Source organism: Sinohyriopsis cumingii, chromosome 1 (assembly GCF_028554795.1).
Source record: "Sinohyriopsis cumingii isolate HCF-2022 chromosome 1, ASM2855479v2, whole genome shotgun sequence".
Lineage (NCBI taxonomy): Eukaryota > Metazoa > Mollusca > Bivalvia > Unionida > Unionidae > Sinohyriopsis > Sinohyriopsis cumingii.
In genome coordinates this window covers 7,379,616-7,395,936 of record NC_142961.1, presented here as the reverse complement: position 1 = coordinate 7,395,936, position 16,321 = coordinate 7,379,616, and the positions used below count along the sequence as shown (strand labels likewise).

General features: G+C 31.9%; 1 long non-coding RNA gene across 2 annotated transcripts in view; it reads left to right on the top strand.

The window, feature by feature from the left end:
- Positions 1-16,288, top strand: part of LOC149806373 (uncharacterized) — a 37,816-nt gene extending 21,528 nt beyond the window's left edge. The window contains exons 7-12 of one of the 2 annotated variants that reach the window (XR_016420104.1): positions 132-343; positions 3,369-3,580; positions 6,610-6,821; positions 9,389-9,600; positions 12,626-12,837; positions 15,867-16,288. This is a non-coding gene — a long non-coding RNA (uncharacterized LOC149806373). Of the gene's footprint in view, positions 1-131; positions 344-3,368; positions 3,581-6,609; positions 6,822-9,388; positions 9,601-12,625; positions 13,277-15,866 lie in introns of those variants that run through there. The other variant, XR_016420105.1, reaches the window with a different exon arrangement.
- The last annotated feature ends 33 nt before the right edge of the window (positions 16,289-16,321 follow it).

Sequence of the window (16,321 nt, the reverse complement as noted above, 5' to 3'; positions counted from 1 at the left end):
AGTTTAATATTTTCCCCCATGCTTGCAACCTTAATGTTAATTTGAAATCACCATATCTAACACATTTTAACTTCATTTACATAGATCTTACTGTTTTCTAGAATTAAGTGAAACATATTGCATCTTTTCAGGTCTAGCCTGGTATCTGGAACAAAGTGTTAGAGTTGGATTAGCTTGGAAGCTCTCCTGAGTAGTCTGGTGGTAATAGCATGGTTTCATAAGGGCATGTGCAGTGTACTACCATAAGTGACCAAGATTAGTTCATATCACCACACTGATACATGGCACCGCAAAGACATGGCTTAGGTTTTCATGAGAGAGATCAGCACCATTTTTCAGTAAGGTAGAACCTCCCTAGAAGCTATTTTCCTATCCCATTGCCACCTTTTGTTGTTATCGACATTGAAATGGAATGCATTTTTGCTATAAAACATGGTAGTGGTCCCATTAGAACTTTAAATCTGAATGTGCTATTAGTTATGGAAACAACTGCCTAAGTACCTGACACAATAAATGTGGAACATAGCACCTGTCAGTGTTTCTTTAGTGTGTACACCTATATGCATCTGGACAGGCATATTGCGGTTTGCTGCCAAAATCACTATGAGCTATGATGCTTCACTACCCCTGGGGAAAATGTTATCAGTTATACAGACCCAAACTACCATTTGTTTTAAATATCATTCATTAGTCAACTTTTCTGTCTAAAATTTGTCAAACTGTGTTTTAAAACTTGTATGAAAATTTAAGTTTTCAATAAAATTTAGTTTTTAAAATTTAAATGTTTATTTAATTTGCCATTAAAACTGAATTTATCAACATTTGTAATTTTCAAACATATTTTCAGACAGGGCTTATCTTGTATCACAATTAGGTTTTTACTGCATTGAAAAATTCCTATAATTAAGGAAGATATAGCAAATTTAGTTTTGGTTTCTCAAGAGCACTTGGACCAGAACTTGCACCCTGTGGAACACCAGCACTACATACTTTCTGACAGGTGTCACATGTTTTCCTTGCAAGGAAATTCGAAAAGACTTCATGTATAAAGTTGAAATAGGTATAGCATGCAAATATAAAAGTTTGAATAAAATTGGCATAAAACATGGAGCCTGTCAGGAATCGGGTTACAATTAATACTTCCAGTTCAGTACCCACGAATGTAGTTCTAGTCTATTTTTAGAACATTTTTTCCTCTCTCATTTTGATGGTGATAGAAGAGTTTTATTTATGCAGTTTTGGTAGGGATTTAAAGGTAACTGTTTATTCTTGATAATATGAGCTCAGGGTGTTGTTGTCTGTATGTATTTTGGCGACAGTGCACAGTGAGTAATAAGGCCTTGGTGATGATCCGGAAGTGAAATACGTGTTCTGGTTACATGCTGTTATGTTGACAGTCAATGATCTAAAAAAAGAGCAGGTCAACCTTTGACAAGAACTTAACCGTGAAGTCATCTTTGAAGGTATTTTAGATTAACATATGATTTGCATTGATTGTCACACAGTGGAAAGGTCAGTACTGAGAAACAAATGTAGAGAACATATAGTAAAATTAATTGTGTACTATGTCCTGTAAGGGCAGTATTTGAGCAAAGTTTAAATTGGTATAAAATCTTTATTATTAAAGATAGACACATGAAATTTTAATATGTCATGTATATTGACTTTTAAAATATAAGAATGAAATTAAAAGTAAAAAATTAATTTTTATTTTAAAAATTTTAATAAAATTTAAAAAAAATTAAAAAAAAAAATTAAAAAACCCCTAAAATGCACATATATAATATTTTTGGGAATCATATTAAATGTTATCAGCATGTATGTATTCCTACACCATATAAAAGCTCCAATGGTGGATTTTTGTCACATTTTGTCAGAGAAAATATCTTTGTAGTCAAAATGAGACCTTCATTAAAAATACATGAAGACAAAATTATAATTTGTATTGGCCATTCAGACTATTTATTAGGGGTCCAATCAGTTAATTTATGTGTTTATGATGGGGTCACTTCCTGAGTAACAAATATCTGCTTGTATAGCCTTCAGTAATTGTTTATAAACATAGTTATAAGGTATTTAGTGAGAGGACAGCGATGAAAACTTTATACTAGAACCTACTCAAGTTCTCTACTAAATCATTTTAAACTGTCTGAGAATGAAATACAGGTCAAAGGGATAAAATATGCTTCCCCCAGGTATATTTACCCTTGGATGTAAGAAAAAAGCAAAATGATGTAAGTTGAATACAAAATGCATTCCATTTTATTGTTCAGTTAGGTTAAGATATTGATTGGTGTAGTGCGGCATTGTGGCCTATATGATGTTATGGGAATTCTAATGATCCATCTTGCTTTATGCATTATTAATTACTAATACTATTTGTTAATTGACACTCTAAAGATTACATAAGAAGCATTCAAACAAATTATTTGAATTTAACTTTGTACATGGTTACATATCCCACATGTACAAATATCCATCCATTTTAGAATGTTTGGGATCAAAAGTTCACATTCAGTACATCATATAGGCTGACATTTTACCTATAGTGAACCTGTAAAGCACATTTATGGCTATGTGCACTGAAAATATCCCAAAATGTTATTTTCATCATGAATATGCCTATGTATGGTAACATATTTCAATTTAGTACTTTGACAGAGTGCGGTATTGAAACATCAGCTGATATCTGATTCCATTCAATCAATGAGCTTAATAATTGGTAACCAACACTCTTCAAAATACCATATAAATGTTCAAATAGATAATTTGATTTATGTTTGCATATTTGATCTTAACAAGTACATTGTATATGTCCCACATATGCAAATTTCCATCCTTGTTTACAAGTTTTGGGGATGAGAATTTCACATTTAGCTGATGATATAGGATTTATTGGTACTTATAGTTGATTTTTATGACCACATTTGGCTGTATTCACTTGTAATATCCAAAATTGTTATTTCCCTCATGAATAAGAATGCTTATAGTAACACATTCTAATTTAGTATATTGTCACTTGACTTTCCTGTATACTGGTATGTAATAATGTTTACACCAATGATCAAACCTCACCGCCCCAACATTGCCTTAAACTTTATGATACATAGTCTACCTGATTAGTTATTTAACTTGTAAATGGCTAAATGTGCTTCTAGAAACCTCATATACTTTTAGGATGAATTTAACACTTTAATACATGGCCATTGCTTCACATTTCTGAGTGTCACTCTGTCAAGTTTAATATTTTCCCCCATGCTTGCAACCTTAATGTTAATTTGAAATCACCATATCTAACACATTTTAACTTCATTTACATAGATCTTACTGTTTTCTAGAATTAAGTGAAACATATTGCATCTTTTCAGGTCTAGCCTGGTATCTGGAACAAAGTGTTAGAGTTGGATTAGCTTGGAAGCTCTCCTGAGTAGTCTGGTGGTAATAGCATGGTTTCATAAGGGCATGTGCAGTGTACTACCATAAGTGACCAAGATTAGTTCATATCACCACACTGATACATGGCACCTCAAAGACATGGCTTAGGTTTTCATGAGAGAGATCAGCACCATTTTTCAGTAAGGTAGAACCTCCCTAGAAGCTATTTTCCTATCCCATTGCCACCTTTTGTTGTTATCGACATTGAAATGGAATGCATTTTTGCTATAAAACATGGTAGTGGTCCCATTAGAACTTTAAATCTGAATGTGCTATTAGTTATGGAAACAACTGCCTAAGTACCTGACACAATAAATGTGGAACATAGCACCTGTCAGTGTTTCTTTAGTGTGTACACCTATATGCATCTGGACAGGCATATTGCGGTTTGCTGCCAAAATCACTATGAGCTATGATGCTTCACTACCCCTGGGGAAAATGTTATCAGTTATACAGACCCAAACTACCATTTGTTTTAAATATCATTCATTAGTCAACTTTTCTGTCTAAAATTTGTCAAACTGTGTTTTAAAACTTGTATGAAAATTTAAGTTTTCAATAAAATTTAGTTTTTAAAATTTAAATGTTTATTTAATTTGCCATTAAAACTGAATTTATCAACATTTGTAATTTTCAAACATATTTTCAGACAGGGCTTATCTTGTATCACAATTAGGTTTTTACTGCATTGAAAAATTCCTATAATTAAGGAAGATATAGCAAATTTAGTTTTGGTTTCTCAAGAGCACTTGGACCAGAACTTGCACCCTGTGGAACACCAGCACTACATACTTTCTGACAGGTGTCACATGTTTTCCTTGCAAGGAAATTCGAAAAGACTTCATGTATAAAGTTGAAATAGGTATAGCATGCAAATATAAAAGTTTGAATAAAATTGGCATAAAACATGGAGCCTGTCATGACGGAATCGGGTTACAATTAATACTTCCAGTTCAGTACCCACGAATGTAGTTCTAGTCTATTTTTAGAACATTTTTTCCTCTCTCATTTTGATGGTGATAGAAGAGTTTTATTTATGCAGTTTTGGTAGGGATTTAAAGGTAACTGTTTATTCTTGATAATATGAGCTCAGGGTGTTGTTGTCTGTATGTATTTTGGCGACAGTGCACAGTGAGTAATAAGGCCTTGGTGATGATCCGGAAGTGAAATACGTGTTCTGGTTACATGCTGTTATGTTGACAGTCAATGATCTAAAAAAAGAGCAGGTCAACCTTTGACAAGAACTTAACCGTGAAGTCATCTTTGAAGGTATTTTAGATTAACATATGATTTGCATTGATTGTCACACAGTGGAAAGGTCAGTACTGAGAAACAAATGTAGAGAACATATAGTAAAATTAATTGTGTACTATGTCCTGTAAGGGCAGTATTTGAGCAAAGTTTAAATTGGTATAAAATCTTTATTATTAAAGATAGACACATGAAATTTTAATATGTCATGTATATTGACTTTTAAAATATAAGAATGAAATTAAAAGTAAAAAATTAATTTTTATTTTAAAAATTTTAATAAAATTTAAAAAAAATTAAAAAAAAAAATTAAAAAACCCCTAAAATGCACATATATAATATTTTTGGGAATCATATTAAATGTTATCAGCATGTATGTATTCCTACACCATATAAAAGCTCCAATGGTGGATTTTTGTCACATTTTGTCAGAGAAAATATCTTTGTAGTCAAAATGAGACCTTCATTAAAAATACATGAAGACAAAATTATAATTTGTATTGGCCATTCAGACTATTTATTAGGGGTCCAATCAGTTAATTTATGTGTTTATGATGGGGTCACTTCCTGAGTAACAAATATCTGCTTGTATAGCCTTCAGTAATTGTTTATAAACATAGTTATAAGGTATTTAGTGAGAGGACAGCGATGAAAACTTTATACTAGAACCTACTCAAGTTCTCTACTAAATCATTTTAAACTGTCTGAGAATGAAATACAGGTCAAAGGGATAAAATATGCTTCCCCCAGGTATATTTACCCTTGGATGTAAGAAAAAAGCAAAATGATGTAAGTTGAATACAAAATGCATTCCATTTTATTGTTCAGTTAGGTTAAGATATTGATTGGTGTAGTGCGGCATTGTGGCCTATATGATGTTATGGGAATTCTAATGATCCATCTTGCTTTATGCATTATTAATTACTAATACTATTTGTTAATTGACACTCTAAAGATTACATAAGAAGCATTCAAACAAATTATTTGAATTTAACTTTGTACATGGTTACATATCCCACATGTACAAATATCCATCCATTTTAGAATGTTTGGGATCAAAAGTTCACATTCAGTACATCATATAGGCTGACATTTTACCTATAGTGAACCTGTAAAGCACATTTATGGCTATGTGCACTGAAAATATCCCAAAATGTTATTTTCATCATGAATATGCCTATGTATGGTAACATATTTCAATTTAGTACTTTGACAGAGTGCGGTATTGAAACATCAGCTGATATCTGATTCCATTCAATCAATGAGCTTAATAATTGGTAACCAACACTCTTCAAAATACCATATAAATGTTCAAATAGATAATTTGATTTATGTTTGCATATTTGATCTTAACAAGTACATTGTATATGTCCCACATATGCAAATTTCCATCCTTGTTTACAAGTTTTGGGGATGAGAATTTCACATTTAGCTGATGATATAGGATTTATTGGTACTTATAGTTGATTTTTATGACCACATTTGGCTGTATTCACTTGTAATATCCAAAATTGTTATTTCCCTCATGAATAAGAATGCTTATAGTAACACATTCTAATTTAGTATATTGTCACTTGACTTTCCTGTATACTGGTATGTAATAATGTTTACACCAATGATCAAACCTCACCGCCCCAACATTGCCTTAAACTTTATGATACATAGTCTACCTGATTAGTTATTTAACTTGTAAATGGCTAAATGTGCTTCTAGAAACCTCATATACTTTTAGGATGAATTTAACACTTTAATACATGGCCATTGCTTCACATTTCTGAGTGTCACTCTGTCAAGTTTAATATTTTCCCCCATGCTTGCAACCTTAATGTTAATTTGAAATCACCATATCTAACACATTTTAACTTCATTTACATAGATCTTACTGTTTTCTAGAATTAAGTGAAACATATTGCATCTTTTCAGGTCTAGCCTGGTATCTGGAACAAAGTGTTAGAGTTGGATTAGCTTGGAAGCTCTCCTGAGTAGTCTGGTGGTAATAGCATGGTTTCATAAGGGCATGTGCAGTGTACTACCATAAGTGACCAAGATTAGTTCATATCACCACACTGATACATGGCACCTCAAAGACATGGCTTAGGTTTTCATGAGAGAGATCAGCACCATTTTTCAGTAAGGTAGAACCTCCCTAGAAGCTATTTTCCTATCCCATTGCCACCTTTTGTTGTTATCGACATTGAAATGGAATGCATTTTTGCTATAAAACATGGTAGTGGTCCCATTAGAACTTTAAATCTGAATGTGCTATTAGTTATGGAAACAACTGCCTAAGTACCTGACACAATAAATGTGGAACATAGCACCTGTCAGTGTTTCTTTAGTGTGTACACCTATATGCATCTGGACAGGCATATTGCGGTTTGCTGCCAAAATCACTATGAGCTATGATGCTTCACTACCCCTGGGGAAAATGTTATCAGTTATACAGACCCAAACTACCATTTGTTTTAAATATCATTCATTAGTCAACTTTTCTGTCTAAAATTTGTCAAACTGTGTTTTAAAACTTGTATGAAAATTTAAGTTTTCAATAAAATTTAGTTTTTAAAATTTAAATGTTTATTTAATTTGCCATTAAAACTGAATTTATCAACATTTGTAATTTTCAAACATATTTTCAGACAGGGCTTATCTTGTATCACAATTAGGTTTTTACTGCATTGAAAAATTCCTATAATTAAGGAAGATATAGCAAATTTAGTTTTGGTTTCTCAAGAGCACTTGGACCAGAACTTGCACCCTGTGGAACACCAGCACTACATACTTTCTGACAGGTGTCACATGTTTTCCTTGCAAGGAAATTCGAAAAGACTTCATGTATAAAGTTGAAATAGGTATAGCATGCAAATATAAAAGTTTGAATAAAATTGGCATAAAACATGGAGCCTGTAAGGGCAGTATTTGAGCAAAGTTTAAATTGGTATAAAATCTTTATTATTAAAGATAGACACATGAAATTTTAATATGTCATGTATATTGACTTTTAAAATATAAGAATGAAATTAAAAGTAAAAAATTAATTTTTATTTTAAAAATTTTAATAAAATTTAAAAAAAATTAAAAAAAAAAATTAAAAAACCCCTAAAATGCACATATATAATATTTTTGGGAATCATATTAAATGTTATCAGCATGTATGTATTCCTACACCATATAAAAGCTCCAATGGTGGATTTTTGTCACATTTTGTCAGAGAAAATATCTTTGTAGTCAAAATGAGACCTTCATTAAAAATACATGAAGACAAAATTATAATTTGTATTGGCCATTCAGACTATTTATTAGGGGTCCAATCAGTTAATTTATGTGTTTATGATGGGGTCACTTCCTGAGTAACAAATATCTGCTTGTATAGCCTTCAGTAATTGTTTATAAACATAGTTATAAGGTATTTAGTGAGAGGACAGCGATGAAAACTTTATACTAGAACCTACTCAAGTTCTCTACTAAATCATTTTAAACTGTCTGAGAATGAAATACAGGTCAAAGGGATAAAATATGCTTCCCCCAGGTATATTTACCCTTGGATGTAAGAAAAAAGCAAAATGATGTAAGTTGAATACAAAATGCATTCCATTTTATTGTTCAGTTAGGTTAAGATATTGATTGGTGTAGTGCGGCATTGTGGCCTATATGATGTTATGGGAATTCTAATGATCCATCTTGCTTTATGCATTATTAATTACTAATACTATTTGTTAATTGACACTCTAAAGATTACATAAGAAGCATTCAAACAAATTATTTGAATTTAACTTTGTACATGGTTACATATCCCACATGTACAAATATCCATCCATTTTAGAATGTTTGGGATCAAAAGTTCACATTCAGTACATCATATAGGCTGACATTTTACCTATAGTGAACCTGTAAAGCACATTTATGGCTATGTGCACTGAAAATATCCCAAAATGTTATTTTCATCATGAATATGCCTATGTATGGTAACATATTTCAATTTAGTACTTTGACAGAGTGCGGTATTGAAACATCAGCTGATATCTGATTCCATTCAATCAATGAGCTTAATAATTGGTAACCAACACTCTTCAAAATACCATATAAATGTTCAAATAGATAATTTGATTTATGTTTGCATATTTGATCTTAACAAGTACATTGTATATGTCCCACATATGCAAATTTCCATCCTTGTTTACAAGTTTTGGGGATGAGAATTTCACATTTAGCTGATGATATAGGATTTATTGGTACTTATAGTTGATTTTTATGACCACATTTGGCTGTATTCACTTGTAATATCCAAAATTGTTATTTCCCTCATGAATAAGAATGCTTATAGTAACACATTCTAATTTAGTATATTGTCACTTGACTTTCCTGTATACTGGTATGTAATAATGTTTACACCAATGATCAAACCTCACCGCCCCAACATTGCCTTAAACTTTATGATACATAGTCTACCTGATTAGTTATTTAACTTGTAAATGGCTAAATGTGCTTCTAGAAACCTCATATACTTTTAGGATGAATTTAACACTTTAATACATGGCCATTGCTTCACATTTCTGAGTGTCACTCTGTCAAGTTTAATATTTTCCCCCATGCTTGCAACCTTAATGTTAATTTGAAATCACCATATCTAACACATTTTAACTTCATTTACATAGATCTTACTGTTTTCTAGAATTAAGTGAAACATATTGCATCTTTTCAGGTCTAGCCTGGTATCTGGAACAAAGTGTTAGAGTTGGATTAGCTTGGAAGCTCTCCTGAGTAGTCTGGTGGTAATAGCATGGTTTCATAAGGGCATGTGCAGTGTACTACCATAAGTGACCAAGATTAGTTCATATCACCACACTGATACATGGCACCTCAAAGACATGGCTTAGGTTTTCATGAGAGAGATCAGCACCATTTTTCAGTAAGGTAGAACCTCCCTAGAAGCTATTTTCCTATCCCATTGCCACCTTTTGTTGTTATCGACATTGAAATGGAATGCATTTTTGCTATAAAACATGGTAGTGGTCCCATTAGAACTTTAAATCTGAATGTGCTATTAGTTATGGAAACAACTGCCTAAGTACCTGACACAATAAATGTGGAACATAGCACCTGTCAGTGTTTCTTTAGTGTGTACACCTATATGCATCTGGACAGGCATATTGCGGTTTGCTGCCAAAATCACTATGAGCTATGATGCTTCACTACCCCTGGGGAAAATGTTATCAGTTATACAGACCCAAACTACCATTTGTTTTAAATATCATTCATTAGTCAACTTTTCTGTCTAAAATTTGTCAAACTGTGTTTTAAAACTTGTATGAAAATTTAAGTTTTCAATAAAATTTAGTTTTTAAAATTTAAATGTTTATTTAATTTGCCATTAAAACTGAATTTATCAACATTTGTAATTTTCAAACATATTTTCAGACAGGGCTTATCTTGTATCACAATTAGGTTTTTACTGCATTGAAAAATTCCTATAATTAAGGAAGATATAGCAAATTTAGTTTTGGTTTCTCAAGAGCACTTGGACCAGAACTTGCACCCTGTGGAACACCAGCACTACATACTTTCTGACAGGTGTCACATGTTTTCCTTGCAAGGAAATTCGAAAAGACTTCATGTATAAAGTTGAAATAGGTATAGCATGCAAATATAAAAGTTTGAATAAAATTGGCATAAAACATGGAGCCTGTCAGGAATCGGGTTACAATTAATACTTCCAGTTCAGTACCCACGAATGTAGTTCTAGTCTATTTTTAGAACATTTTTTCCTCTCTCATTTTGATGGTGATAGAAGAGTTTTATTTATGCAGTTTTGGTAGGGATTTAAAGGTAACTGTTTATTCTTGATAATATGAGCTCAGGGTGTTGTTGTCTGTATGTATTTTGGCGACAGTGCACAGTGAGTAATAAGGCCTTGGTGATGATCCGGAAGTGAAATACGTGTTCTGGTTACATGCTGTTATGTTGACAGTCAATGATCTAAAAAAAGAGCAGGTCAACCTTTGACAAGAACTTAACCGTGAAGTCATCTTTGAAGGTATTTTAGATTAACATATGATTTGCATTGATTGTCACACAGTGGAAAGGTCAGTACTGAGAAACAAATGTAGAGAACATATAGTAAAATTAATTGTGTACTATGTCCTGTAAGGGCAGTATTTGAGCAAAGTTTAAATTGGTATAAAATCTTTATTATTAAAGATAGACACATGAAATTTTAATATGTCATGTATATTGACTTTTAAAATATAAGAATGAAATTAAAAGTAAAAAATTAATTTTTATTTTAAAAATTTTAATAAAATTTAAAAAAAATTAAAAAAAAAAATTAAAAAACCCCTAAAATGCACATATATAATATTTTTGGGAATCATATTAAATGTTATCAGCATGTATGTATTCCTACACCATATAAAAGCTCCAATGGTGGATTTTTGTCACATTTTGTCAGAGAAAATATCTTTGTAGTCAAAATGAGACCTTCATTAAAAATACATGAAGACAAAATTATAATTTGTATTGGCCATTCAGACTATTTATTAGGGGTCCAATCAGTTAATTTATGTGTTTATGATGGGGTCACTTCCTGAGTAACAAATATCTGCTTGTATAGCCTTCAGTAATTGTTTATAAACATAGTTATAAGGTATTTAGTGAGAGGACAGCGATGAAAACTTTATACTAGAACCTACTCAAGTTCTCTACTAAATCATTTTAAACTGTCTGAGAATGAAATACAGGTCAAAGGGATAAAATATGCTTCCCCCAGGTATATTTACCCTTGGATGTAAGAAAAAAGCAAAATGATGTAAGTTGAATACAAAATGCATTCCATTTTATTGTTCAGTTAGGTTAAGATATTGATTGGTGTAGTGCGGCATTGTGGCCTATATGATGTTATGGGAATTCTAATGATCCATCTTGCTTTATGCATTATTAATTACTAATACTATTTGTTAATTGACACTCTAAAGATTACATAAGAAGCATTCAAACAAATTATTTGAATTTAACTTTGTACATGGTTACATATCCCACATGTACAAATATCCATCCATTTTAGAATGTTTGGGATCAAAAGTTCACATTCAGTACATCATATAGGCTGACATTTTACCTATAGTGAACCTGTAAAGCACATTTATGGCTATGTGCACTGAAAATATCCCAAAATGTTATTTTCATCATGAATATGCCTATGTATGGTAACATATTTCAATTTAGTACTTTGACAGAGTGCGGTATTGAAACATCAGCTGATATCTGATTCCATTCAATCAATGAGCTTAATAATTGGTAACCAACACTCTTCAAAATACCATATAAATGTTCAAATAGATAATTTGATTTATGTTTGCATATTTGATCTTAACAAGTACATTGTATATGTCCCACATATGCAAATTTCCATCCTTGTTTACAAGTTTTGGGGATGAGAATTTCACATTTAGCTGATGATATAGGATTTATTGGTACTTATAGTTGATTTTTATGACCACATTTGGCTGTATTCACTTGTAATATCCAAAATTGTTATTTCCCTCATGAATAAGAATGCTTATAGTAACACATTCTAATTTAGTATATTGTCACTTGACTTTCCTGTATACTGGTATGTAATAATGTTTACACCAATGATCAAACCTCACCGCCCCAACATTGCCTTAAACTTTATGATACATAGTCTACCTGATTAGTTATTTAACTTGTAAATGGCTAAATGTGCTTCTAGAAACCTCATATACTTTTAGGATGAATTTAACACTTTAATACATGGCCATTGCTTCACATTTCTGAGTGTCACTCTGTCAAGTTTAATATTTTCCCCCATGCTTGCAACCTTAATGTTAATTTGAAATCACCATATCTAACACATTTTAACTTCATTTACATAGATCTTACTGTTTTCTAGAATTAAGTGAAACATATTGCATCTTTTCAGGTCTAGCCTGGTATCTGGAACAAAGTGTTAGAGTTGGATTAGCTTGGAAGCTCTCCTGAGTAGTCTGGTGGTAATAGCATGGTTTCATAAGGGCATGTGCAGTGTACTACCATAAGTGACCAAGATTAGTTCATATCACCACACTGATACATGGCACCTCAAAGACATGGCTTAGGTTTTCATGAGAGAGATCAGCACCATTTTTCAGTAAGGTAGAACCTCCCTAGAAGCTATTTTCCTATCCCATTGCCACCTTTTGTTGTTATCGACATTGAAATGGAATGCATTTTTGCTATAAAACATGGTAGTGGTCCCATTAGAACTTTAAATCTGAATGTGCTATTAGTTATGGAAACAACTGCCTAAGTACCTGACACAATAAATGTGGAACATAGCACCTGTCAGTGTTTCTTTAGTGTGTACACCTATATGCATCTGGACAGGCATATTGCGGTTTGCTGCCAAAATCACTATGAGCTATGATGCTTCACTACCCCTGGGGAAAATGTTATCAGTTATACAGACCCAAACTACCATTTGTTTTAAATATCATTCATTAGTCAACTTTTCTGTCTAAAATTTGTCAAACTGTGTTTTAAAACTTGTATGAAAATTTAAGTTTTCAATAAAATTTAGTTTTTAAAATTTAAATGTTTATTTAATTTGCCATTAAAACTGAATTTATCAACATTTGTAATTTTCAAACATATTTTCAGACAGGGCTTATCTTGTATCACAATTAGGTTTTTACTGCATTGAAAAATTCCTATAATTAAGGAAGATATAGCAAATTTAGTTTTGGTTTCTCAAGAGCACTTGGACCAGAACTTGCACCCTGTGGAACACCAGCACTACATACTTTCTGACAGGTGTCACATGTTTTCCTTGCAAGGAAATTCGAAAAGACTTCATGTATAAAGTTGAAATAGGTATAGCATGCAAATATAAAAGTTTGAATAAAATTGGCATAAAACATGGAGCCTGTCATGACGGAATCGGGTTACAATTAATACTTCCAGTTCAGTACCCACGAATGTAGTTCTAGTCTATTTTTAGAACATTTTTTCCTCTCTCATTTTGATGGTGATAGAAGAGTTTTATTTATGCAGTTTTGGTAGGGATTTAAAGGTAACTGTTTATTCTTGATAATATGAGCTCAGGGTGTTGTTGTCTGTATGTATTTTGGCGACAGTGCACAGTGAGTAATAAGGCCTTGGTGATGATCCGGAAGTGAAATACGTGTTCTGGTTACATGCTGTTATGTTGACAGTCAATGATCTAAAAAAAGAGCAGGTCAACCTTTGACAAGAACTTAACCGTGAAGTCATCTTTGAAGGTATTTTAGATTAACATATGATTTGCATTGATTGTCACACAGTGGAAAGGTCAGTACTGAGAAACAAATGTAGAGAACATATAGTAAAATTAATTGTGTACTATGTCCTGTAAGGGCAGTATTTGAGCAAAGTTTAAATTGGTATAAAATCTTTATTATTAAAGATAGACACATGAAATTTTAATATGTCATGTATATTGACTTTTAAAATATAAGAATGAAATTAAAAGTAAAAAATTAATTTTTATTTTAAAAATTTTAATAAAATTTAAAAAAAATTAAAAAAAAAAATTAAAAAACCCCTAAAATGCACATATATAATATTTTTGGGAATCATATTAAATGTTATCAGCATGTATGTATTCCTACACCATATAAAAGCTCCAATGGTGGATTTTTGTCACATTTTGTCAGAGAAAATATCTTTGTAGTCAAAATGAGACCTTCATTAAAAATACATGAAGACAAAATTATAATTTGTATTGGCCATTCAGACTATTTATTAGGGGTCCAATCAGTTAATTTATGTGTTTATGATGGGGTCACTTCCTGAGTAACAAATATCTGCTTGTATAGCCTTCAGTAATTGTTTATAAACATAGTTATAAGGTATTTAGTGAGAGGACAGCGATGAAAACTTTATACTAGAACCTACTCAAGTTCTCTACTAAATCATTTTAAACTGTCTGAGAATGAAATACAGGTCAAAGGGATAAAATATGCTTCCCCCAGGTATATTTACCCTTGGATGTAAGAAAAAAGCAAAATGATGTAAGTTGAATACAAAATGCATTCCATTTTATTGTTCAGTTAGGTTAAGATATTGATTGGTGTAGTGCGGCATTGTGGCCTATATGATGTTATGGGAATTCTAATGATCCATCTTGCTTTATGCATTATTAATTACTAATACTATTTGTTAATTGACACTCTAAAGATTACATAAGAAGCATTCAAACAAATTATTTGAATTTAACTTTGTACATGGTTACATATCCCACATGTACAAATATCCATCCATTTTAGAATGTTTGGGATCAAAAGTTCACATTCAGTACATCATATAGGCTGACATTTTACCTATAGTGAACCTGTAAAGCACATTTATGGCTATGTGCACTGAAAATATCCCAAAATGTTATTTTCATCATGAATATGCCTATGTATGGTAACATATTTCAATTTAGTACTTTGACAGAGTGCGGTATTGAAACATCAGCTGATATCTGATTCCATTCAATCAATGAGCTTAATAATTGGTAACCAACACTCTTCAAAATACCATATAAATGTTCAAATAGATAATTTGATTTATGTTTGCATATTTGATCTTAACAAGTACATTGTATATGTCCCACATATGCAAATTTCCATCCTTGTTTACAAGTTTTGGGGATGAGAATTTCACATTTAGCTGATGATATAGGATTTATTGGTACTTATAGTTGATTTTTATGACCACATTTGGCTGTATTCACTTGTAATATCCAAAATTGTTATTTCCCTCATGAATAAGAATGCTTATAGTAACACATTCTAATTTAGTATATTGTCACTTGACTTTCCTGTATACTGGTATGTAATAATGTTTACACCAATGATCAAACCTCACCGCCCCAACATTGCCTTAAACTTTATGATACATAGTCTACCTGATTAGTTATTTAACTTGTAAATGGCTAAATGTGCTTCTAGAAACCTCATATACTTTTAGGATGAATTTAACACTTTAATACATGGCCATTGCTTCACATTTCTGAGTGTCACTCTGTCAAGTTTAATATTTTCCCCCATGCTTGCAACCTTAATGTTAATTTGAAATCACCATATCTAACACATTTTAACTTCATTTACATAGATCTTACTGTTTTCTAGAATTAAGTGAAACATATTGCATCTTTTCAGGTCTAGCCTGGTATCTGGAACAAAGTGTTAGAGTTGGATTAGCTTGGAAGCTCTCCTGAGTAGTCTGGTGGTAATAGCATGGTTTCATAAGGGCATGTGCAGTGTACTACCATAAGTGACCAAGATTAGTTCATATCACCACACTGATACATGGCACCTCAAAGACATGGCTTAGGTTTTCATGAGAGAGATCAGCACCATTTTTCAGTAAGGTAGAACCTCCCTAGAAGCTATTTTCCTATCCCATTGCCACCTTTTGTTGTTATCGACATTGAAATGGAATGCATTTTTGCTATAAAACATGGTAGTGGTCCCATTAGAACTTTAAATCTGAATGTGCTATTAGTTATGGAAACAACTGCCTAAGTACCTGACACAATAAATGTGGAACATAGCACCTGTCAGTGTTTCTTTAGTGTGTACACCTATATGCATCTGGACAGGCATATTGCGGT